We start from the raw sequence: 25,760 nt of genomic DNA on the forward strand, positions 1-25,760 counted from the left end.
AGATCCCAGTAATCTGCTCAATGCACCCAGGTGGTAACTGGGCTGGAGACCAAAGCCAATGCCTCAGTGTTTAAAAGCATCAAATACAACTTTTTTTCTACCAAAAATAATTTGGATAAGAAGAAGAATAAACACCTTTATTTGTCATTTGTCACATTTACATGTTACAGATGAAATTGGTCCTCTGCATTTAACCCATCCCCCCGGGGGAGCAGTGGGCAGCTACATACAGCGCCCGGGGAGCTAGCGTGGAGTGTCTCGCTCAGGGACACACCTGGTGTCTGTGACGGAACCCCGAACCTTCTGTATCTCAGGCCAATGATCTACTCATTGAGTCACTAGGCCGCCCAAAGTTGAACATATACTGATGCCTTTAACTTGTGTCATGTGGGTGTTTATTGAAAGATGTCACTGACAATTTCACATGCTGCTCCACATTTCCTGAACTTGCACTGGTTCCTGTGTAGGCAATAAACTGTATTATTATTACGTATTTCATTTATTTCCAGTACAACGGTACTGGCTGTGGTTAAGACCATAAACCAATCATCGCAATTATAGTCACCAAAATAATCATGGTATTGTTATGTGCAGAAAATATAACTAGTGTCTGTTGTTGCTATATTCCTCTTTTTATATGCAAATATAAATGTTTATTTATATGTAAAGCATACAGCAGCAGCACAATATTTAATAATTTTACAGGAGTTGGTAATACTGAAGATTTTAGTTTATTATTGACAAGCTATCTATCTAGAGATATATATGTAGAGTAGTTGTATATTTAGTCATTTGGCAGACGCTTTTATCCAAAGCAACAGCTAAGATTCGAACGCTGGGTCTCCTACATGGAGGGCAGCAATCTTATATACACCAATACCTCCTTCACTTTATAATTTCAGTCCTCAAAGCTGTTTCAAAACTAACCTGTATCATACAGTTAATGGTATTAGCATTCAACAACAAATGCCGAGACAACTGTTCACTGCTGCAGGATGTCAGATAAAGCTACTGGACGTATGCTGCAAGTGTCGTTGTGGTGTCTTTTTAGTGGCAGTAAATACTGCCAACAAACCCATCTAATAACACACACGCACCATGCAAGCACACACACAAAAAAAAAAGATAACATGTCAGTCAAGTTTAATCTTTAGCAAACGGGATGCACCTGACCATAATTTGGGATGCCACATCAAAGGATTTAAATATTTCTGTAAATGGCAGGTTTTATTTTTTTGAAATTTTATTAAATTGCAAAATTTCTTAGCATTAGCGGTTATTGACTGATTGAAGAAAATTACCATTGAAATTATTATTTATAACACAGTAAAGTGTACATCAAGAGAAAGTGTCTGAACACTTTCCAAAGAAAATGTATGCATTAAACAAGATATAGAACCATGGCATAATAACTGCATACTGCATATTTGCCTGACTTTCATATCTGTAGATATTTACAACTCCGATACTTCAGTGACAAAGACCTGTTACATGCTCTTGGCTTGTTTTAAATTCATTTAGCCAGAGGAGTGAGGAGTGAGTGCTGCGGAGGGAGAGAGAGAGAGAGAGAGAGAGAGAGAGTCTAATAGCAGATGAGTTTTAGAGGGAGAGGGTGGAGAAGAGAATGACACAATGTGGAGTACTGAAGGGAGATCCAAGCCTCTTGTTATGTGTTTTCCTTTCTTTCCAGCCTATTTGGGCTGACATGCTTTTGTTTGAGCTGGGCAGGGAGGTGTGGATGTGTTGAGGGTGGAGGATGGGGACTGTAAAATACTACTTTTCATAAAAATGCATAATACAACTCTTTGGAAATCAAAACCTTATATTTTAACATCTTGTCAAAACTGACATTGAGACTTCAAGAGTTAATTTTTTGCAGCACATACTTCTGAGGCTTTCCCACTGCAAGTGAAGGGGGGTCTGGGAGGTGTGTGTGTGTGTGTGTGTGTGTGTGTGTGTGTGTGGGGGGGGGGGGGGGGCAGATGGCAGCTGCTGTGCTGCCCCCCTCTTTTGGTGAGCAGGGAGGGGTCTTTTTGCCTTCAGCTCGCACTACTGCCTCCAACATTAGCAACGCTTTGGGAGAAAAAGCCATGCAGAGCTGCCCATCACTTCCAGCTACACAACACGCTCAGGCCACATAATAATCACACTCTCCTTCTCTCGCTTTCCTATCGTGCATTCACTTCCTGCAGGGGGTTTGAAAACTGATCTGACTGTGTTTGCTGACAAAGAAAGCTACTAGTATCTTCTTCACCCCTAACAGGGGATCTCCCAAAAACCTTAAACTTCATTTCTTCACTTACTTGACTCTGAAGTTTGAAAGATTAGAGGTTTAGAAGGACGGTTACACAACGCCTCATTCACTCTGAGGTGAGTGAAAACAAACGCACTAAGAGAAAACACAAGAAACTTACCTCACTTTGTAGCAACGTACAAGCTGTTCAGCAGTCCATCACCCAGCACTTTCTCTCTAGACAAAGTTTGTTGCAGCAGCAGTGGAAGAAGAACAAGCAACAGATAAGAAAGGAGAGCGCCAGAAAGTAACAAAAGATGAGCGCTAAAGAGAAGCAGATAGAAGAGCACAGGGGGCAATGAGTAGAGAATGAGTGACAGAGCGAACAGTGACTGACAGACTCTCAGAGACTCCGAGTCTGAGAGAGAGGTTTGTTACAAGCCCACAAACTAACTCGCTCTTCAGCCTGCCTGCTTTTTGACGTCAGAGTGGTCACATGACCTCACTCTGCTGTGCAGGGGAAATGAAAGGGGGGGAGAAAGAGAGAGACGGAGAAGCCTGTGTTGCCATGGTAACAGGCACACTGCACCGCAATGATTTCAATAGGTCATCTGACACAAACACACAGAGAGATTCTTGCACACAGAGGGTTGTGCACACACACTAATCTTAACAGGATGAACAGAGTTAAAAAGACGAAATCACCTTAGAAACTGACACAGTGGTTCACAGTTGATAGAAACGATTGCACTAAAAAAAGAATTGTGCACCAGACAAACTGCACTTTTGAACTTGCACTTGTGTTCACTGAACCAAAATAGTCAGATCTACCCGTTACACTAAGTTTATTTTAACTACAGTTTTAAATGTTTTTTTATTTTTTGTATGTATGTATGTATAGAATGAGTAGACTTTATCGCACCTTTAAGGTAATTCTCTGGTTATTTTTAGTAGATAAGATTTTGTTTCAAAGCTCCAAATATTTGCCATGACTTGGTTTTCAAGACAGAAGCATGTGCGTTTATCTGACAGAGTGAAAATGGGACTTTGCTCTCTTGAAATGGATCTTTCCTCTTCAGTATGCAAGCCCTACAGAATCTCTTACCCCTTTAGGACTTCTGTATGACAGATGACTAATAAAAGATCTAGATCTCCTCAAAGCAGTAGTGCAGATAACAGTCATTACTGAAGGGAGGAGGGGAATACAGTACCTTCAGTTGCTTAGTTATTTCATTCATCCAATATTGTTAAACAGGGTGAAGAAGCAAACTTCAACACAATGATCAAACTTCAAGTCTAATATTACGATTAATAAGAAGCAGTAACAATGGTGACAACTGACAGTGGGGATATGGGTATGATTATAACTTCTTATTTCATCAGCAGAGGCTAAACTGACATCATCACTGTCAGAGTTAATGAAGCGCATCAGAAGGTTGCTGTATGCTTCTTGCGGCAGGCTGTACAAGCCCCTGCATGTGCTTGCAGATCTCCACCATTATGTAACAATGGCTGATCGTGTGAGAGTCTCAAAATTGGAAATTTGTGGTTAGTGAACTAACAGACTGAGGGGAGCCCAGTACTGCTACTTTGTTTTCCACCTCCTAAAATTCACCAGTAAGATAACATAACCACAAAAAAAAAAAAAAAAGCAAATAGACCGCAGCACACGTACAGCTTTTCTATACAAAAACTGTAAACCTTTTTATAAAGAACAGTTACGTACAGTTTTGCCTACTTCCTTCTACAGCAGTCTTACTGTGTGCTGCTCTAGGGTGGTGCCCTATAGGAGTAAGGCAACCCAGTGAGACCACAAGACTCCAGGGAGTCAATTCATCACTTTAAAAATCACAATCATGTTAAGCTAAGGCTGCTGGTGGTATGGTGGCTGCTGTATTTGACCTCATATTACAATAAATAGAACCTTAGGTTTGCACTGAAAAACTTATCCTGAGGTCCGAGAAACCAGGATGAATATTTCTCGTTGTTCCATTAATTTCTTTACAGCCTTTTGCTATTGTAGCTTCACTTTCAAAATATGCTATGCATTGTGTCAAGTGTATCTAGGACAGGGCTTGTGTTTGAGACAAAGGCTGAGGTTGTTCAGTGTGAGAAGAAACAACAATTTCAGGGCCAACCAATAACCGTCCTATCCCATCCTCCACCATGCCGTGAGTTTGAGCAGCTTTGCTCAGACTACATTCATCTGAATAGCATCTACTTGCCTGTTGAATGGAGCAGAGAGGGGGACCAGGGTGGGGCTGAGGTCAGCCAAGTGAAAACCACCCCCCGCTGGGCTACCGTGAGCAGGGCTATGTCTAGAGACAGAGAGAAGCACATGGACAGAGACACAAGATGAAATGCCACACAGAGCAGAGAGGACTGACAGGGCACAGGAAGAGCTCATTTAATAAAGCTTACAGCTGAGATAAATATAAATGTAATGATCCTTCTGAGGGGTAAAGAATGACACAAGAGTGCAAGCCATTAGGATAGAAACCACAGCAAGCACAAAGAGCACAGATGATGTAAGAAAGTGAAATGAGAGCCTGACTGTCAGTAGTCATTGACTGGTGATGTCTTCATATGAATATATACCCTTTCAGAATACATTTTGCAAAAGCACTGTCTGCCATGTTGAAAAAAAAACCCAAGTTGTATATATTGTTGGGATTAGGCACTGGTCATCTTAATCAAGGGTTGATAGCATCTTCATTGGTTTGTGAACAGGCTCCAGAAATCACTCTCACACTGCATCTCTGACATACATGTGCCCGCACTGTGGAGAGTGAGAATGACCGTAGATTTTGAAATTCTGTAAAAGACATTTTGCTACTGCAGACCATATCTGACCCTTTTGAAAGACTATTGTCACTGTATTCAGGTTGTCTAAGCAGCACTTCTGTACAACCATGTAACCAGCTTCCAGTGTTTGTGAGTATGTGTTAGGATGTAGGGTGGGTAACAGGCACTAGAGGGAATTCCTTCCTCCTGGCGGCTCAGGAAGCAACAGCATAGGCGGAAGAGAAAACAGCATTTCTTTCCAAGGAAAGCTCTTCAGAAGTTTTTCCTCTGGAAAAGGAAGCACTCACCACACCGTGTCAGTGTTAGAAACACTATTCTAAATAACTCCATTACTGTCTACAGTGTGTTACTAAAAACAGCTCAAGATACAATAAAACACACACACACACACACACACACACACACACACACACACACACACAAAATGGCATATGATGGCTCTGTGCCAAAAAGCCATCATGTTCATCTCCGCAGTTGAATTTAGATAACAGCTGATTATAAACTGAATAATCATATGTGTGAGGTGTTAACAAGGTTTGATTGTCTTATCCAATGCATTGATGAAAGCACATAGGCAACAAATGCTAAGTTTCTGACTGAGATTCTACACCTGAACCATACTCTAGAGTGACCAACTATCATTGTGATAGAGGCATGATGTGAATGTTTGTTACAGTGTGCTTTTCTCTTACTACACATTCACATGGGCTTAGTGGCTATCAAGTATTTCCGGTGTGTCGTTTGTGTGTGCTTTTACAAATTAGTGTCAGTAGGGACAGTGTATCAGGATGTGAATAAGGTCTGCAGCAGACATTGAACAAACAACAATTCACGGAAGGTTTGAAGAAAAACTAATTTATTATGGTGCCAATGGCAGTTTTTCTACAGGACAGTTTTATTATTTTGTATGTCTATGTAAAAATCAATTTGCAGAGGCACGTGCACACTGGTTTGATTTGCTATTATTATTCTCTTCTTTCCTTGTTTTCATATTGACCAATAATGCCTTTTTTGGAATATAAAGACTAACTTTGTGACATATTGACTTAAATTTGTCTGTCTCCTGTATGTTCCAAATCACCTTTTAAATGGAACAAGAACTCTGCATATTGCCCATGATTGCATACAATAGCAAGAACAAAGGATGTGAACCCTTTAGAATGTCATGGTTTCCTGCATTAATTTGTTATAAAATGAGCCCATTCTTCCAGGCAGGACAGCTTTAGCTCTGTCATATTCTTTTGATGTCTCACGTGTGGCTCTCAAGTCATTCCTTTGCATTTCTATTGGATTGAAGTCTAGGCTCTGACCACTGCAAAAGGTGAATTTTGTTGTGGACATGCTCTGGTGTTTTTATTTATTGTCCTGTTGCGTCACTCAACCTTTAGACAGTTTCAGCTGACAGATTGTACAGACATTCTAACATTATGCTAAAGAATTGTTGTTTCTTTACGTCATTGATGAGGTGCTCTTATGGTCATTTGGACTGGCTGCCCACTTCTTGGTAGAGTAGCCACTGTCCCAAAGTGTCTTCATTTGTAGATTGTTTGCCTAACTTTAGTCTGGCGAATTTCTGAAGTTGTTCACTTTGTAACCCTTTCCAGCTTTATGGAAATCAACATTTCTTAATTGTAGATCCTCTGAAAGCTCCTTTTGGGAAGGTGTGGCTCACATAAGCATATTCTTCTATTCAGACAAACTGAAAAAGTTTGAATTTATTTAGTCAGTCAAAGTAGTTCTAGTCCACACCTCCAAACTAATGCTAACACCTGATTCCATTTAGCTTTTTTGAGGGCATTTTTCAAATGGTTCACATAGTGTTTTCCAGTGTCACTGCAAGGTTTTTATGGTTTTCCTTTTTTTGTGTTATTACTTTAGGCACATTGAGAAATTAATGTAGAAAAATATGGTTCACATACTTTTTCTTGCCACTATAGGTCTGAAATGTACTGTTGCTCCACTTTTAAGAGGAACTGTTTGGAACTTGGAGCATCACTGTCAACACAGGACAGATACACAAGGTTTCTACCATGATATTGATAATGTGCTGTTACACAATTACAAGTGTCTCTTTTCTATGCATCTGCAAATTACAACACTCACAGGAATCAGTAGAAAACTTGGCAGGCAGACAGGGAAGTGAATTCACAAGTTCACCTTTCAAACATGCATATCAATATAGAGTAGGTTAATTCACAAGTCACTGAAATGAGTAGACAACACTGTTTAAAAACAATCTCTGTGTGTGTTATGTAACTGCAATACATGTGGTGGGCGAGCTGATGCACCTCACAGAGCAGGCTAATCTAATTTACCACACTATTTGCAAAAACAAATGATGACAGATTCTTAAAGGCAAACAATCTGAACATAAATCTATTGAACAAAAATGAAATTAATTCAATATTAGATATACTTTGATCTTTAGAACCAAATGTGATGCACATGACTTCATGCAACCCACTTTGGCAAAACTACACTTACTGTAATCATGTTCATGCCAACAACTAAAACATAAATTTGAATTTTGAGAGAGTTTTACTGCAGATACCTGATCACCCTCCTGCTCTCCTCAGATTTGCTTTCTGGTACATTTGACCTTCCTGGCTAGACAACCTGCTGTGCTGAACGAATAAGTCCAAGCTGTCAGAGCTGTGGAGAGCTGGAAAAGGTTTTAATGCTACAAAAGATGATTCATTTTCTATGAACAACTAGTTAGCTGAGGTATTCTGGCAGAGAATCGGCTGGAAAGTAAGTGGAGCTTGAGAAAAAGGCAAATATACCATTATGAAAATGTATTTCAGCAGGAAGTAATGAGCGCCCTCTGATCTCTATCTGAACAGGTGCAGAAAATCACTTCATTCCAAATTAATTGAGACAACACTTGGCCCATGACTCATGCCATCTGTCTTAATGACATTAGAAATCAAGCAAAAGTTGTAATATCAAGGTGGCTGACAGGTTACTATCCTGAGAACTATCCTGTATTTGAATACTTTATTGGCAAGACAGCCACTGTGGCTCTCTGGCTGTTACACTACCAATATGAAGTTTGGAAACACCTACACACACTTTAGCATTCTCATTATCTTTTGTTGGTTTTATTCAAATCATCACGTTTTCACCTCCATACTTCATTGATTGTGTTGGGCATCTATCATCTTTTCGTGAGCTAGGTGTCTGAGCTCTGTACTCTTTCTGTTCTTTTATCTTTTTAGATAAAACACCTCAAACTTGGATTTATCAATCCACAAACTTTCCTCTTCCATCTAAAGTCCACCGTTGGTGCAGCTGTGCCCACTGCTACCTTTTCTTCAGAATTGCCAACCTTAGTATGGTTTTGTTCTTGGCAACTGTGCTCATGACCCAAGTCTCCTACACAGAGTCTGTGCACACTGGTTTCTCTCTTGTTTATTTTTTTTAACAATGAAGCAAATTCAGGAGCATTGAGGCATCCGTTTCTCAAAGAGGATACTTTTATGTACTTGTCCTCTTGGACTGAGGGGCCTTCCACGGCATCTTCTGTCCTGATTGGATCCAATTGCAGCATTAATTTAGGTCATGGCCAGGAGAATGGCTGGGGTACTCCTTCTAAAGACAGCTGCAATTTCTTAGACATATCTCTTCCTTTCTCAAGACTAATGAGTTTCTAAGCAAAGATGTTTTTCGGCCATTTTTAGTTTTGAATCTCACTGAAAATGACAGGTTTCTCTGCCCATTATCCAGAGCCCTGAGAAGCACATTATGTACAGAATTTATTTTTTAAACACCTTTTATAGCTGGGGAGGTGGGCTGTGAAGAAACAGGAAATTGAGGGTGAAAAATGTGATTGTTATACAATCTGCAAGGTGTGTCAAGAGTTGCCTAATGCTACATCCTCTGTGATTCAGAAACTATAAACAGAAGACAAAAGCAAAGACTGATGACCAGTCTGCCCTGTCTGTTCTTTATGGCAGAGAGAGGATTAACTAGAGCCCACTGTCTTGTTTGTCTCTCTTTCTTTTTCTCTCTCTCTCAGATCAGAAAACAGCAGTTTGGGAGTCAGGAGCAACAAAAAGACAGATCACAACCTCCTCTATGACTCACACACTCGTCCTTCGCTCGCTATTACTGACACACACCCCACGCAATGAATACATATAGTATAGACTGTATACAGACCTAGCATGCACACATGCGCACGCCTACATGCATGCATGAATGCACACACACACACACACACACACACACACACACACACACACACACACACACACACACACACAGAAATCCATCAATAACAACCATAAATAAATAGACCAGTTGTCTCTGCATATTAATAACTGTCTACTGCTATGGAAAAGATGGATACATGCAGCTCACCTATCAAATTATCTTATCAAATTGTTATCTGTAAGGTAAAAGGTAATAATAATAGATGTGTTTTCTATGATACAGATGCGGAACAAGAAATTTTTTTTTCAGTGAAATAATGTAACTGACAAATGTAAAATTTACTCAATTAAAAAAAAAGTCAACAGAAGCATGTTAAAAAAACAAAATAATGAAGCTTGAGCTCCAAGATCGTCCTGTAATCTTTCTCTAAAGGAAGGGCACCAACAATTTTCATATAAAGTCTGTATATGATTGTCCTGATAATGGTATTAACAGATACACCATATGTCGATGAACAGCATACTCAAGCTGTGTTTTGTGCAATTATTTGATTATTGTTATAATTATTATTTGGCTGTCATTAATGCTGAAAATACAAATCACATATGGAGAAGTTCAAACTCTATTTTTCCACCTCTATCACACACATATGCCAAACCTTTTACCCTCAACCACAATCAGGACAGAATCTGGATTTATTGAGCTGAATTAGGCCACGGCATTACTTACATTTTATACCAAATTTACCTAATGATCAACAGTTACTTTTACTGAAATTACTTTAAGCCAGAAAAGAGAAAGGCTGCTGGAGGGCAACATTTGTAGGACCACTGCAATGTCACTCGAGTGCATCGATCACTGTTGTTGTGGACTGCATTGCCATGATTCTTAGTTGCATTTGTTAGGAGGTGTACATTAGGCTACACCCAGGTAGTACTGATTTAACACAGAAGCATAAATTAAGCTTAAAAATTACTAAGCAGCTCAAAATGAATTGGGATCTTTTTTTTTTAATTATATATTTAATCATAATGAACTTCACATCATTCCCTTTGTCTTCTGATCGACTAAACATACCTAATCCAAGTAATCAGCAGTGGGTAGGGCAGAGAGAGCTGGACAACAAAGCCTGAGGACTGCTTTGGGAACCACTGCTTCATCATAACTAAAACTTTCTGGTCATAACTAACTGCTACCATTTCACTGTTATCGTGTCGATGGAAACTCCATAGCTTAAGAAGCAAATGGTGAAAAGTTCTTCTATGTTAATAAAGTTTTCAGATTAGTGGATGTCATCTTAAGAAAGTTCAGAGGTTTCACTGACAGGAAGTGAAGTTTGAGTGTGGGCCACAGTTGCAGTTGTCCCTTCTTATAGCCTGTGGGCCTCTTAACTGAACAAGCTACAGCTGTCTTTACTCTGAGAACCTTGTAGGCCAGTGTGTGTGTGTGTGTGTGTGTTGATAGAGTTAGACTTAGCTTATCTTTATTAAAGATAAAAGGATATTCAGACAATTTAATCTAATCTCTTTTAATTTTATTAAAAATGCATACGCGCACACACAAATATTTGTCTCTGAATTATGGTCAAGTTTGGTGCGTTTTGTGTCCAATAGCTTGGGTTTAGTTGGACCCGGGGGCCTGGGAACTGTGTGGAAATCACACTGGGCTTCCTTTGGCTCACCTCAGAGTCATGGGAAACAACACTGACAAAAAAACAACAGGACTCAAACATGATGCAGCTTGACCACCCAACATTTTATGGTTCAAACTGAACAAAACACGCCACCTTCATTTAGAGGGTTAGGGTTACTACTTAAAGTTAAATTCTGCAGCAAAATATGAGACAAAATCAGACTCTCAGTAATTAGGAGAATAATGGTTTTCTCCATTTTATCAGGACAAAGATTTTGTAAAGTCTGTAATGCAGTAAGAAGTAAGCACCAAAGAAAACCCCAATAAAGCAGTAAGTCAGTCTCTTTGTGAATATATTTTGAAGTTTCAAGACAGACAGATGAAAACACTGACATACCTCTAGTGTACCGTGTTCTTCTGGTCTCTCAGGGTAATGTGTGCCTTTCAGACTGCACGCCCACTGCGGCAAAAAAAAAAAAAAGAAAGGATAAAGCAGTTAAATTAGACTAAATGTTAATAATAGTAAGCCAAGGGTCAGGTTATGCTAGAAAACACAATGCACAGATGCAATCTCTGTTGAGCAGTGAGCGATATTAAGCATCCTAAGTATTTAATAATTAGTAAATACATAGGATGCAATGTGAAATAAAAGCTTGTCTTAGCCCACCACAATAATGTAGCCTGGTTTTGATTGTAAGGAAAAGGTTCAGAGACTGCTACTTGTCCAGAGACAAATATAAGACGGATGGCTTTTGCTGACTGGAATCTGTAATGAGTTTATTTTCTGTCCATCAATAAACAAAGCTTGATGCATTCATCTTCTGACAGTGTAGCCAGACTGCGTTTAAAAGAACTATTCACCGCTCTTTTAGTAACCAACCATGATTTGCTGAGAAATACCCTCTTTCTTTAGAAAGGACTTTTATTTAGATCTATGGTTGACACTATCACAACACTGATACATTATCTAAGCTGATTTACTTAAAAAAGCATCTGAGATCAAATTCAGTTTGCTTAATATGTAGTAGCTGTAGTGCGCAATCAGCACCAAATAGAGACTGACAAAAATAGGATTAATATATTCAAGAATGGATCCTCCTTGTGCTAGCTGAGCCATTTTGATTCTTGCTATTCTTTTTAAACCAAACAACATGACCTGCTGTTTGCCAGTTACAAGCCTCAAGTGTTTTTTTTCCAGCTATGACAATATGAGCCAATGTCATTAATACCTTTTCCTGTTGGTGCCTGGTCAAGGAAAAGGTTTAGATGATAAGCCTGTTGTGGGGTTAGTGGAAAAGAGAGTCAGTTTGTTCACACTCAGTGTCCAAGTCACTGTGCTCTGCAGAGCAGTGACTGATTATTTAGCAAAGAAATTTGAACTACAAGACTTTTCATGGGGTTTAGCTTGCGAGGAGAAGCTACATCATCATCATTATCGGAGCATTAAGACAAAAACATTTATTAGGTTATGTAGGCCAATAACGCATTACATTTTTGCCTTGCTAACTCTGTTTACCAAGGCTGATCAGTGTTTAGTGTACATTAATTACTATATTCATGCATCACCATTGCTCCATTCTTTGGCAAGAACCCTGTGAAAGGGTCTCTATAACACCTCCGACTGAAGGTAGGCTGGGATTAGACTGTCGTGAGACAGGTTAGTTTTACCCTACTGATAATGTGTTGTTGCAATAGTAATCTAAACATGAGGTGTTGCTGCTGGAGCTTTCCCTGAATAGTTACTTAGTGGGAAGGTTTTGCACTTCAAAACATAAATACACACATTTTATCATGTGACAACAACACCTTTTAGTGTCAGGCAATTATGTTAGGGAGCCTCTCTATAAATATCTTACAACAAGTTCGCTGGTATGGGAGTAAATGTTTTTGTCTCTTTAGCTGGTTTACCTCAGGGAACTTAACAGCCCCACAAGTGAGAGCAGAACCAGTGGTGTTTATGTACTTTCAGCTTCAGACGTGCTTGCTCGCTGTCTCGCACACACGCACTCACAAATTTACATGTGTCGACGCCACAGACTGCCCTGGGCTCGAGCATATTTCACACTCCATTTGTACACAAACACAACTGACCTAGGGCTTGCCCTGACTCACAACCGTATATGGAAAGTAACTTGTAGATCAACATAAAACGACTAAATAACTTTGATGCTACAGCATTGGAAAAAAGAGTAAAGAGCTAAAACATGACTAAAAATAGAACAACTCCTCTAAAAATCTGTGACGCTGGTCATGATTTTATTTTTGAAGAGATCAAATTCAATGCCATTACATCATCTCAGAGCTATTTGAGCAGGCCAGTGGCACAAAATAATATTAATATGGGGTCATTATTCGAATCAGGCATTACCACAGATAGTGCTCAAAGTTACATTTTCCATGTGGCAGAAAGTAAATGTAATAAAAATATGTGAGCAGATTCTGGCTGTAAACACATCATAAATGACCACAGCAACAGTGGCTTTTTAATTCCTCCTATATCTCTCTTGTAATGAAGATGAGGTCATTTTTTTTAACTTTTACAAACTTCCTACCAAACAAACAAAAAAGTCAGAGGAAGCGGTTTGCTCCCCCTATCTCAGTGCAAATAAATGCACTGAGAAAAAGCAGAGGGTTTGTTAAGCTCAGCTTGTCTCTGAACAAAATGTGACAACAGGGAGACCTCAGCCTTTTCACTGATGCCATGGCAACGTGTTCCTTGCATATGGCAAGTAAGAGAAAGCAGCTAGATTCAAGTGTAAAAACCAGAACAACATTTAGCTTCTGACAGAGCCATGGAAGATCCAAAAATCCCGGTGTGCGCGCATGTTCATGCAAAACATCAAACACCAGCAGGAAGAGTGTGTAATTCAGAGGATTAACATTTTATTAGCTACAGGGTTCTGGTCTGTATTTTTGTTATAGTCGTAAGGATAAAACATTATTAACTTATAAATGACTACACACTACTGATACTGACAGCTCAAGTAAATTATATAACATGATTTAGCAATGGCCTCCTACCATCCATTTATGCTACTGGTCTCTCTCAGCATTTGCTTTTGACATTGGATTTTTCACTTTTCTAGCCACCATTGCAGACTCTAATCACGATAGTTCACACTGTGGTAGGGCACAGGGATCCTAACCACATGGAAATTTAGGATTATGATTGGTGCGCTTTATGGAAATGTATTGAAAAAAGTTGACCGCATAGCATGTCTGTAATCATGCACTAATCATTATTGCAGCTATCAGAAACTCTCACTCTGGATTGGATTCCACATAATCTGTAGCTTTGGACACACTGATCGATTATTGATTAGACTGTTCTGTAGTTTGTATTGCTTACACATACACATATATAATGTTCACTTTTAAATCTGTTGCAGAGAAACAATCACATTTTTATCTTAATGTTACTGTGAACCACATTACAGTGGAGATTTAGGAGGATTCTTTTCTTACCTCTTACAGGACTAGATCAGAATCCCTTCCCAATGTTGCATCAGAGCAGGCACTAAAACGTGAGAGCTCCACTAAGACATCTACCTCTGCTGCAAGAGACCATCTTTGAATTGAGACAAGATTTAAATGCCTCCCTAAAAGTCCTATTTTAGGTCTTAGCGTTGCGTCTTCTACGTTCCTACCAAAGATGTAAGAGAGAGATGCAGAAAAAGGAATGAGATATTCTTACAGTCTAACCTGTCATCTGATGTCAGGGATCACATCTGGAAGACAGCCAGAAAAACAGTCAGAAAAGAAAGGAATGAATGTGAACACAAGTGGCTGTAGTACATAGTTACATTAAAGGTGATACCCTTACTGTTTAATGAGATGGAGGTACATGTGCCACACAAATTATAAAACAAATGTTCCACATAATTATGTTAACATGGTGTGAAAGGACCTGAAGCTGGCAGGTTATCCAAGAAAACCAAGTAACATGCCTGAGTTATAGTGGTTCTGTAGTAATGAATGGGCTAAAATCAATCCAAGCTGATCAACAGGTACCACAAATGTTTACAGTCTATTCCCCTACTAGAACTAAAAACAAGGTACTAATTGCAAGGAGCAATGTATGCAGTTTATATATATAAAAAAAAAAGAAATATAAAAGAAATTTAGTTATACATTTTTCCATTTTCATGTCTTTCATGTTTTCATCTTTTTTTAAATGCAGTTTTCTCCCTCTCTGTTCTTATCTTAACCACTTTCGAGCTCTTTAAATATCCCTAAAGAAATGTAACTATTTACACAGGTGTCACACCTGTATCCCAGCTCTGCATCCCAAATCAAATTTGCACAAGAAGTGCATGGTACGGGTCTTCTTGTCACATAAGAATGGCCGCTGTAAAACATGTCTATACGTGTATACTGAAATGGCACAAAGTATTAAAGATAACATAATGCACAAGGGAAAAAACAGAGAAAGACGTAACAATGTATTGCTAATCTCCTAGGATACCAGCCCAGGCAGTGTGGGTGTCTGGACAAGACACGCTTGCTTGCTCATTCGCTCATCTGCTCAATAAAATTGGGCTACGGCTGCAACGAGTTGTCTTCCTACCATATTCGCCGTGGTATACTCCCACACGTAACCCCCTCCTCTTATTCACTGATTCTCTTGCGCTCCCCTACTTACGGCAGACCGGCTGTCACGGTTTCCAGCCCACTCATTACTGTGCCTCTCTCACATAACTGTCGCTCCAAGAAGCTTTCATCCTACCTCTCCTCAAATGCACACAGCATGGCAAACCAAAACATTACATAAAGAGGATGTGGGCCGAACCTGTGTGCGTTTGAGTGTGGACGTGTGCATTTACTTGTTTGTAGTCACCTGCATTAATTAAAAAGGTTGTGGTTCCTCTGTGCTGTCAACCACCACTTGAAAATTTACTGTATACTAATGGATCTTTGTTATATTTTTTTAATAGAAAATGTTGCTTGCAAAATGTTGGAAATAACATATTTTTTCAATAACGTGTGTTTTGTGACTAACAGCCTTTATAAATTAATTTTATATATATATATATATATATATATATATATATATATATATATATATATATATATATATATATATATATATTTTATATATATATATATATATATATATACATACACACACATACTAAGTATGGTATGGATTTAAAAAAAAAAGATTAGTTTATTCAGAAATAATAAACTAATATAATTTTGATATGATTTTTATTTGTGAAACATACATTTGCTACCACATTGAGGGGAATTTCATATAATTTCTGCATTATGCTAATCTTCCCGCCATGCGTTCTAGATCCTGAAAAATCCTTGTCAACTTGGTCGCACATATACCACGGTTACCACAGGCATTCCAGCCACCATGCCACATAGCAAGAAAGCCCAGTGCTAATTCAGGGCATGCCCATGGACTCTTGGCCAGCCAAGGTGTGAAACTAAAACCTGTCAGTAAAGCTTAGCAACTCCTCTTAGCGCTATCACACACACAACCCCGCAGCTACTGATGCCAGCACTTCTGACTGACTGGTCTTGGTGGAGGAGTGTCACAGAGCAGCTGGTGAGGTAAGGTGTATGGTTTAGGGCGGTCATAGTGAATCCATTTTTTTGCACTTCACATTAAATCATATACATGTCAGTGTATTTTGGCTTTTGTGAAATCTGTTTCTTCTTCTTCACACTGTATTAGTGTATCTCACCATTTATGGCATTTTGCAGCTTTTCTACAAGACTACACACCTATCTGACGTAGGAAGCAATAAACAAAAAGCAGTGTATTTACGTTAAGCAGACAGCAGGAGCAGCTCTGGTGCTAACATCTATGTCTGCAAAGGCGACATTCAGGTACAGTACAAAGGGAAAGTCAGAATGAAAAGGCAGCTGAGATACAGGGGAAAATGGGGACAAGAGCATACCTTTGCCCCTGGTGAGTCAGGTCAGCTGCATAGCAGCTCTGCCATCGGTGTGTGAATGTGTGTGTGCTTGTGTGTGCGAATGGGTGAATGAGACGCAGTGTAACGCTCTTTGAGTACCTGCTAGGTAGAAAAGCGCTATATAAGTGCAGAACATTTACCATTTACCATTTACATTTTCAAGTAAGTCCATAAAGATAGTCATGGTTGTTCCCAATATAAGTAAAGTAAGTAAAAAAAAACAAAAAACAAACAAAACAACAAAAACAACAAATAGAACTGTTGCATAACTTTTTATAGCTAATCACGTTTAATGTGTTTACAACTTACCCTTAAGGGATGGTATAATACTAATATGTATTCTACTGTTAACGTAGGAGTGTGGGGTTCTAACAGCATCATCTGCCCGACCATCTGACATGCTGTTCAAGCAGAATTCAAAACTCTGCTTTATTCTTACAACAAATTAAGAAGAAAAATAATGAAATCAAATACAAAGGCAGATTCCTTCATGTCTATTAAACAGGAACGTTTCCTAACTACCTGGACCAGTGGAGCAGGTCTCTGTAATGTAGCCAGGGTGCACACGAAGAGCCTCCTGGCTGCATAATGAACGCCTTTCAGTCAATTTCTTGCTACACATGCATCTTTTAATGAGAGACTCACACTGTGCCACGCTGAAGATAAGTTTGAAGACAGGCTCCAGGAAGGAGCAGGCAGAATGACGTCCAGACAAAGAAAGACCACTGTGAAATGCCACAGCTGCTGTCCATTAGGACAGTTCATAAATGGATGTGCTATGGTATGTTGCCCACTGGGGTAGATGTTCCGTTGTGACTTTTGAGCATGCGGGTGATGCTGACAGCTGACAGTATTTGCCATAAAAGCTCTAGTAGGACCATTAAACTGGGGGCCCCTTTAATAAAGTAAGCACACCTTACATGTAGACTGCAAATGGTTACAGCTACTCATTTTAAAGCTAATTGTTACTTGCAAATTGTTGTTAAATGAATAAGTGCTAGAGTACTCTTGCATGCCCAAACATGGTGTGGCGTTTCTTTTGATTATGTAAATGTGTCAAAATAACTTAAGAGAAAATACTCTCATGTTGCAAGCTGCAGCTTGCATGTCGCAATAACTGGCCCAAATGTGGCTTCTACATATACTGGTATGTGAACAGTGACACTTACATATTCCAGCAATTACAAATAGTACTGATTTACTTGTTCTAAGGCCTCATTAAATCTGCAATAGCACTTTAATGGTCTCTGAGAGCTGGTTCATAAGATCAAAAATGTTTACAGTGTGTCACTGGAGAATTGTCATAGAGGGACAGAAGCATGATCTCATTTAAGGAACATCACTCCAGGGAAACATTCATGGTAATGTCTTTTGTTTGTTCACATGAAAAGTCCCACAGTCAAGTTACAAATGAGAGAGGTAAAGAGAGAGGTTCAGTCCTCTGCTCTTTTCTCACCTCTGGCAGAGCCAGACAGTTGCGGCTGCCAGTCAGCTGGGCCCGAAAATGCTGCTGATGAGAGAGTGAAATGAAACTGGTGGGATAGTGAAGCTGTTTGTCAAACTGATGTCAAATGTCTACTTCCCAACTTTTCTGGGGCTCTCATGGTCAGTGAATGGAGCTGACAGAGTTATTAGGTGGTTTACTGACCTTAAGAATAAACTGTGAAACATACTCAAAAACCAAAAACATGGCTGCAAGTTAAAGACTGGCAGTTGGTCTATATCTGACCTTAATAGAGGAAAACAAACAGAGAGACACACAGAGTTGAGTTATGACAACCAGCTGGTGTGTACAGCTGACATTTGTATGTGAGGCAACAGAGGGATGTGGTTTTATAGGCATACCAACACAGGGGTGCGGTAAAGCATGCAGCATGCCCTGATCGAGAGCTAAATGCTCAAATGAATGTGATCATGCGATGACATGAAAATAACACTGTATGAACTGTAGAACCAAAGTCGCAGCAGAGACATGTTTCTACAATAATGTCAACTTTCTATAAAGCTCAACTCCGCTGTTCACACAAACACTTACTTGTTACTGTTACTGCCAGCAGGATAAAACTGTAAACTGTTACGTCACATCCAAAAGAGAAACCGGCTGGAGTCAAACACTTAATCAGTGCCTGACTGGAATTTCTTCTTGTGGTCCACTTTAATAGTAAGAAAATAGTATAACCACTTCAGATTATATTCAATGTTTGTGTAGCATTCCCCTTTTATTTAACAGATTCATGTTGGTTTCATTTAAGTAACAGATGAAAAAGGAAAAATTTGCTGTGTATTCGACTCATAATACCAATAATGCTAATGCAGCATAGTGTAAGCCACAAGAGAACTGTGTGGTTTGAGAAAAGCAAATCACTAAGTGCTGCTGATTACAAAGTCTGTCATCATGTTTAATGACTACCATTGTCATCATCTAACACATGATACAGGCCTGCAGTGTAGCTGATGACTCACCAACAGCCAGGCGTCAGCTCTTAGCCATCTATGGATCACTTGCTCACGTTGACACAGATAGGTTATGATATGTGTTTTGCATTCTACACTATACACTGCTTTCACAATCCCGTAGATAAAACATGAACTACAATAGCAGTTTTTTGCAGTCACAACTTTTTGAAGTACCGATTACTTAAATACATAAATTATATTAGGTTACCTAGCATATTCCAGGATTCCCTTAATAAAAAGGATACTGCTTTAGTACACTGATTGTGCTACATTAATTTGGATGGAGTACAACTACAGTCATTCCTATTATTAAATTTAAAACTTGTTCTACCAGTAGGTAAATAGCTATACCTAGAAATTCAGCTGTGCTCTTGTGTCCTTTTGTGAAACACACCTTTTAAAATGTCTGATGCAGCCTTGACTTCACGACATCACTACACTGCACTGCATCTAGATGGGCCATCTGATCATGTAGCTGGTAATCATAAAACTTCCACCTCTGTGACAAACATTTCCTCCATAGGTTATGCATTTTAAGATATACAAGCAAACTGTAGTGTGATTTAAATCAACTCTGTATTATGTAAATGTTGCATTTTCTTGTATGTATGTAAAATGTAAAAAATTAATACACAGTTTGGTGGTGACAAAACATTGAATAAAATTTGTGAAACAGCATCATAGAGTTTGTATAAGTAACTGTGCATCAGAGAAAAACCCCACAGTGACAAATTTTAATAAAGCTTTGAAACATCAATGGCTACACCCACACTGTGTAAGGACTAATGAGTGAGTTATATTTTATTTTGATCCTTCAGCCTACACTCCTTCTTCTATATGTCACTGAAGATATATCTATACTTGAGTCAATTCGGTGTAGTAGTACAGAGTATTTTAACATTTTACTAAAAGCTGAAAATCTGTAATAATAATAATAATAATTGCTACTTTATCAAGTAAATGCTGTCTCTGTGAGTTACTGCCTCCAGAAATCTACAGTTTTTTAAGATTACCTGGAACAGAGCTGTGTGGTGCTTTACTACTTGAATACTGTAATATGAAACTGATGCATGTATTCTAAAGTGAACCACACAGCATCACAAATTCTACACTCGTGAATGAATGAAGCAAGGGGGGTGTATGTTGCAAAGCAGTGGGAAGCACATCATGTTCCCTTGTTCAAGCTGTCACCACCATGTCCGTGGGGACGAATGAGCCTGACAGTGGACGACCCTGATCTCAGCCACTAAGCCACACTCAAGTGGATCAGAGCAGCAGCACGAGGGATCAACTGCAGAGCTTCGTACACTACAAGGTGGGTGGGATGCTGTGATGTTTGTCTGTATGCTTTAAGGATATTTCATGAAGGACATGCTTTAACATTTAGAATTTCAAGGGGTCATTTTCCTCCTCACAGAACATCTAGAAAATATACTTTCAGCTTTTGTCATAAAGTTTTCCTAATATGGTCTAAAAGGCAGATACAATACAACTGTGACATCCTGGGGTCAGATCTGGCATGTGTTACAAGTTATCTCCCTCTTGTTTTCTCAACCTGTACTGGCTCAACGCCTAAGCTCAATAAAGGCAGACTTGCTATGTAAACAAAAATCAAACTGAAATGTGACTTGTTAGACATTCAACTGTGATTGGGGATTGTGGGGGCATCTAGCTGCGGTTTAGCTGAGTTGTGTCCTTGGTATCAGTGAGGAATGCCAACAATTCTAACTATTCATCCTGGGAAAACTGAAATACAAATGTTGAAATGGTTTCCCACACTGTGTCTGTGTTTGATCAGGAAAAAGGAGCCAAAGAAAACCAAACAACCAACTTACAAGTGATAGCATGCTGTCAGTTCTGGCTAAATTCCTACACGTCTACAGCAACACAACATGGGAACAGTCAGCTACTCTCATCTGACTTACTACGGCCACTCATTCATGCAGGAGTAACCTGTAGTTACAGTAACTGTAGTTTGACAAGATTGATTTCAGCTGAAAGTTGTGCTATCAAGGAATAAAAAAAAAAAAAAAAGTAAAATCACAGGCTCATGCAAACTGTGTGAATTATATCACGGCACCTCATAATGTCAGGTCCCCACATGCCTGTATGCACTCCTGACAACATCTGGGCATGCTCCTGGTGAGTTGGTGGATGTGGCCTTGAATTAGTGCATCAGTGAGCTCCCCAAGTGTCCCCAAGAGTCCTCAAGAGTCTGTGGTGGCGTTTGGTGGAATCAGATTAACTAATACATAATGTCATTTAAATGCTGAAATTAGTTTAAGTCAGGGGAACACAGGAGCCTGTCAGAGGCATCAGAGGAATGCCTAAATTCTCTGGCCACATGAGGCTGGGCCTTGTCCTATACAAGAAAGAACCCAGGCCCACTGCAACAATTTTTTCATTTCAACAGCATACCTGCAAATGTTTTGCCAGTGCAGCTGTGCGCAGCAGTAAATCACAACAGGAGCGAGATAAGAGAAAATTATGACAAAAATAATTAATGAAAACTTGAGTGACAGTGTTACTGAAACAAACCTGTCCTGAAGCACACAGCCCAAAGATCAAAAGCGAGTCACTAGTGTAGAGATATTTTGGCTAATTAAAGTTCGACCAAGAAGCAAGAGCAACAGTGGTGTGCACTGCTAACAGTGTTAAAAGCATGCTCCTACAATCACAGGTAATACCCCTCATCTTTTTTTACTGTCTGAAAAAGTACTTTCATTAAGACCATGCACAATGCACGATTTTACCATCCCAGACTGAAGCAAGTGCTGTTGGTTCCCCTTAAACAACCAGTGTGATACGAGCGCAACAACAACAAACGTCAGTGTCCGCTTTCCAGCACCTGTCTTACAACATAGAAAAACAAAGAGACAGTGATATCAAACATGTAATAGCCTACTTTATTGCAAAAGGCATAGGGCCAGTAACCACGGTTAAAGATGACAGATTTAGGAGGCTGAATTATCCTTATGATACCATCACATCTCACTAAGGAATTAAAAATCAAGCTTTAAGCTTGACAGTTATAGGGATTTGACTTATATGGCAATATATACCAATATCAACTGATTACTTTCCATATCATTCCATAAGTCCCATGGTTAAGTGTTCCCTTCAACACTGTGATGAACTACTTATCACTAAGACTAATTAGATTCAATAAAAAGTATCCATATTTCCCCTTGGCTAGAAAAAAATAAAAAACTAATATCTTAAAACCCTTTCCATTTGAAGTTCCTGGAACTTTTCTTTCCCAGGAACTTAAGTCCTTCAGGGAATTGTGATTTCCTTTTTAACAGCAGAGGCAAAGTCCCTGAAAGATTAAGCAAATTACCACGCTGATGTATCGAAAGCACAGTGGTCGCTTGTTTAATGCGTGTGCAGTGGGTTTTAAGAAATTCCTGGTATGTAAATAGTGTGCAGTATTTGGTCATTGGTACAGGCCCCGCCCCTACAGTTCCTGGACCTTCAGAACTAACCCCTGACCATGGACTTTTTTGGGTGATAGAACTAAATTCAAACTAAACTAAATTTAGACCCTGGGCTGTGTGTCTGGAAATGCAGGTAAATTAATTAAGTTCCTAAAAAGGTTCTCGGTCCCAGGGAAAGGTTCCTATAGTGGTGCTTTGCAATTGACATCACTAATGTTAAGACCCTCCCCCCACATTTACGATAAGCTGTAAATTAGAACTCTTTTCTTCATTTATTCAGCCATTTTAAAACGTGCTTGCAGGGTTTGCCCTACCATAAAAACCATCAGGTGCTGTAGAGTCTTTCAGTAACGTTTGTGAGAAACTGATGGTTTTCTATACAATCAGCTCGGCATGGTAGCTTGAATGGATATGTTCTCTTATCTTGATGTCAATGAAGCTATTGTTTACTTTTGTGTGATTTAATTTTAAAAGTAACACCACATAGCACCTCCTGCATGGTCCTGTGATTTGTGAGATGTTTGGAGACAGCACAGAGTGTAGGTCATCCGTATTATCCAAAATATATGCATATGATGGTGAAAAGGCAAACGTCTCATTCAAATCTATGGGTAATTCTCATAAAATGCATTTCTTTGGACTGTGGCAGGAAACAAGTTCAACCCATGCGTATTAGTGCCAACCACTGTGTTGCTCAAAGCGCTTATACCAACAAATGCAGTGTGGCATGGTAAGTGTGTGCTGGCTGAAAACTATGACATGAAATAAAGAATAATCAATGCAACAGTTTTATGAATTGACACAAACATAATCACCGTTGCCCTAAGTCACTATTACTGTAGTGAATTCAACCTGGCACAGTGAATCCCAGCCTCTCGTGTAATCAACTCATTTGAACACTAAAGCTAAGTTTGACATCTGGTAACCTCATCAAACAAGTGCACATTTTCCGATACATTTCACTACAGATTGGTGAGAAACAATCCATGTATTGTTAAACAGGAATCGCTTACCAGGTGGAGTGTGACGACGCCTATAGCCCAGGTGAGAAGTTTCAAACTGCCGGGTCACTCACTGGTATTTGGGTTTACAGCGTCCTTTCTTATCCACCTGTTACCTTGGCTAAAAGTTAACAGGGCCTGGAGAAAGCAGGAAAGAAAAAAACATACCTTTCAAGGTCAGTTTTACCGCCCCAAATTATGTGACAACATATTTTTATTGATTTAGTTTTGGGAGAGCAAAAGGGGTAAGACTATGCAGCAAAGGTCCCCAGCCAGAGTCAAACCCAGGATACCGCGGTTAAGTGGCATGAAGTGAAACTGTCAGGATGAGTGTGCTTTAAAAAAATAAAAAATTTCCCACAACATTTTAAGTTAACAGACAACTTCACTGATTTTCAATTTGCTTCAGTTTTCCAGTCCAGACAAGATGAAGAGCTATTTTAATATTTAATGTTTTTCATGTCGTGTCCTTCACGTATGCGCTTCTCAAACAAGAACCATAGAACGAATGTTAAAAATTGGTGAAGTCACCCTTTAAAAGGTCAAAGGTTTGCTGGCTCTAGCTTTTTAACTGCTAAACTGTGCTGCTGCTCCTCATCACACATAATAGCACAATTCATATTGTTGTGAGGGTAAGTGTGATGTATTTCTGTCTTACAGTTAAATGAGGTAAGTCTCCTTCAGCTAACTGCATTTATATATTGATAGCTTTAGTGTCTGACCCTACTTAATGTGATCTAAACAAACACATTTTAGTCATAGAAGTGATGTAAGCGTGCAGAAAAGGTGTGTTTGTGAACTTGACTTGGCCTTACTTTCCAAAAACAAGTCAGCTGTCTCTAAGTGAGAGTGCAGTGATTGAGGCTGTATAAGACCAGATTCATCCCATTATTATTATTTACTTGCTTGAGGTTTGAAAATGAAGCTATCGCCATGTTCCTGTTAGTTATATCTGCAGCTTTTACACATGGTTTGCTGTAGTAATGGGTTCCTGAGAAACACCTCTGGAAGTTGCTCTATAGCCAGTTCAACCCAAACTCTATAAACTGTCTTCCCACAACACAGGAAACTACAGTTTGTGAGCTTCTACCTTCTTTATATCCGCCTAAAGCAGAAGCTGAGGAGCTGTTCGGATAGTTGGCTAATACTGTCCACAGGCTGACGGACGGTGTCAGAAAGTCACAAAAACAACTTGTAGCACCACAAACGGAGCCGAAGACACAACTCGACAATTAGCATAGCAAGCAAAGATGCGCCAAAGCCACACACGGTGCGGAGCTAACCTGCTCTGTCCAACTCCGAGAGGAGAGGCTAGCTAGACGATGAATGAGCCCCGGCGTCGGTGGAGGGGACGACAACCAGCCTGCTCCCGTTTTTAACCAGGCGAACAACACAGAGCTTGACGCTACGGCCACACACCGACTCGAAATTAGGGCCTCTAAGAGAAATTAGAGCTGTAAACTCCGGTAACAGCTAACGTCAAACAGCAGACCTACCACTTAGCTCAGAAGTATCCGCAGAGCAGCTCCCGCAGCAGCCGGTAAATCGGTGAAGTGAGGAGCAGCACGCAGGGACACATGTAGCCCCAACAAGTGTCAGCGCGCAGAGGGTTAAACCAAAGATAGCATATACACGAGATGGGCTGCAGGAGGGGAAAACTGGCGCATCTTCCGGTCTGCTAATTCGTGTCTATCATGACGCATGCGCCCTGGGGAAACGTCGCCTCAGGACACTTATTATAAAACTCGTCCCTCCAGTTGTTTTTTTGATTTTTAAGACACGACGTTTACATGAGTGGTAGGACAGTCATGAAAAGGAGCAGAGTGACACTTCTGTCCTCGTCCTCCCATCTAAACACCTCCAGCAGAATTCCACTGTCAGTTTTATTACCAAACATCTGGCGCCACCTAGTGGACAATGTTTGACTATCTCACTTTTGGTTGATAGGAGAAGGTTTGCAGCATTAGTGTACACTTGCTCTTCTTAACTAATACCACTCACCTTTCTTTGGCATCATTTTGCAGTGTTTTTGTGCAGGTTTTAAGGAACATTTCAATTCAAGGCAACTGTGTTAATCACAGGCACTTGTTGTTCTCAAAAATCACAAGGA

The 25,760-nt window shown here is 39.6% G+C and overlaps 1 protein-coding gene across 4 annotated transcripts in view; it reads right to left on the bottom strand.

Annotated features, from left to right (window-relative positions):
* LOC113170181 (neurocalcin-delta A) overlaps positions 1–25,302 on the bottom strand; it is a 52,742-nt gene extending 27,440 nt beyond the window's left edge. Inside the window, exons 1-4 of one of the 4 annotated variants that reach the window (XM_026372141.1) lie at positions 25,147–25,302; positions 23,663–23,788; positions 11,223–11,285; positions 4,459–4,551 (exon numbers count right to left, since the gene is read on the bottom strand). The gene's annotated coding sequence lies outside the window, so the exon portion shown is untranslated. Of the gene's footprint in view, positions 1–2,414; positions 2,668–4,458; positions 4,552–11,222; positions 11,286–23,662; positions 23,789–25,146 lie in introns of those variants that run through there. The other 3 variants (XM_026372140.1, XM_026372142.1, XM_026372143.1) reach the window with 3 other exon arrangements.
* Between the last annotated feature and the right edge of the window lie 458 nt (positions 25,303–25,760).

This window comes from Anabas testudineus, chromosome 16 (genome assembly GCF_900324465.2).
Source record: "Anabas testudineus chromosome 16, fAnaTes1.2, whole genome shotgun sequence".
NCBI lineage: Eukaryota > Metazoa > Chordata > Actinopteri > Anabantiformes > Anabantidae > Anabas > Anabas testudineus.